The sequence below is a fragment of the Arachis duranensis genome, chromosome 1, assembly GCF_000817695.3.
Source record: "Arachis duranensis cultivar V14167 chromosome 1, aradu.V14167.gnm2.J7QH, whole genome shotgun sequence".
Taxonomy (NCBI): Eukaryota; Viridiplantae; Streptophyta; class Magnoliopsida; order Fabales; family Fabaceae; genus Arachis; species Arachis duranensis.
Genome location: NC_029772.3, coordinates 90,792,179 through 90,794,079, shown reverse-complemented (window position 1 = coordinate 90,794,079; position 1,901 = coordinate 90,792,179).

Here is a 1,901-nt window from a genome sequence, read left to right as displayed (position 1 = left end):
GTCGACCTCCACCTCTCCCCCTTTCTCTCATTGGACTACCTCTCATAGTATTTGGCATAGAAGGAAAAGAACTTTGAGCAAAACTAGCTTGTATAAGAACATTATCTAGCTTTTTGAATTTATTCATCATGTCATCATGAGTCAATACAAGAGTTTGCACTTTACACAGACTATACATTTCAAGTTTTGTATTGATTGTGATTAAAAGACTTTGATAATCTTCATTTAAATCCTCAACAATAGCTTCTACATATTTCTCGGTCGAAAAAGGTAACCTAAGACTGCCAAAGAATTAGCAAGGTTTTTAATTTTTGAGATATAATCTTGAACAGATATACCATATTTTTTAACCAGTTTTAGTTGTGCTTTGAGTTGTTTAACCTTATACTTAATGGATTTCTCGAAATATTCTTCAATCTTATCCTAAATTTCATAAGAAAAGATGCACCCAACTATTTTACTCTTGAAATCAGAATCTATAGATGTGAGCATCTATGAGCGGAGATTATAGTCACCCTACCTCCATTGTTTGAATTGTTGAGATTCAATCCCAACTTGCTTAATTGCTGCGGAATCAAATTGACGAGAAATTCGTTTGGATGGAAATGATCTTTAATATCTTGTCCTCGAATTACAAAAAGATCTTGTTGTTGATAACATAAGAAGAGGAAGGAGTGTTGTTGGAATTGGAATTGACAGAATCTTCATTGGATCAAACACCTGTTGCTCTTGATACCATAAAATGATTCTTTCAGCAGCGGTAGCTTTGATAGTAAAAAGAAAGAAAAGAAAATAGAAAACTAAAGAATAGCAATATTGAATTGAGTTGCGAATAACAATGAATCACTAAAACGTAAATAGAATTCAAGTTCTCTACTTATATAGCACACTTAAACCATGACTAGTTTTCTACAATTGTTATTATTCATCATACTAATTCTTGATTATCTTGACTCTTTATAACCAAAGAATTACACTCCTTGACATCACCCCTATCTTCTCATGAGGAACTTAGACGGCGACACTTCGACATCGATACAAGTCGGGCGCTACCTCAAAAGAGGTCTAAACCTTACATTCTGAACTAAATCACTATTTTAAGTAATATATATATATATATATACTAAATAAATTGTTCAATAAACAAATTGGATGATTCAATTTGCTCTCTTCCAAAATAAAAAAAAAATTAAACCACATTCAAATTAGATGGTCCGATCACCTACAACTAAATTCAAATTCTTTCCAAATAAATTAGAGCATCTGATTTGTGTACCTACTTCACTAACAAAGAAATTGAACGATCCAATTTTTTCTGTCTACATTTCAAAAAAGCAGCCATCACATTTACGTCTAGCATCCTCAATATGCATATCGAAAAAAATAAGTCTTATATAGATTGATTCGTTTATTTTTTTTTATATGCATATCATTTATTTCCAGTTCGATGAGTTTTATGCATTGATGTATTTTTTGTTTTGACAAAAAGCTTGTTTTAGAAAAAATTTAAATAGGTAACCTGTTTAGCCCACAAACTATACTATTTAATCCACTGTTATTTTGAATTAATAAGGCCGAACACTTTTAACTTCTCTTTTTTATAATTTTAATTATATTGATAAAAATCGGTTAAATTAAATTGGATAAATGATCTGACCTGACGATTTGGGCCTATTTCGCACAATAGTTTTGTAAAATCTCGGGTTCAGAACGCAAATGGACTATCGCAGTTAGTAGTTTGGGTCACGAACAGAAATGGATCATGGACCTATCAAATAAGAACTTGCAGGAAACAAAAGTTCTGAAAGAAAATATTAGTCTCATTTTTCTATGAAAATTTTTTAAGCGAATAATCACTGAAAATTAATTATTATTACTAATTGAATATATACACAAGCTAA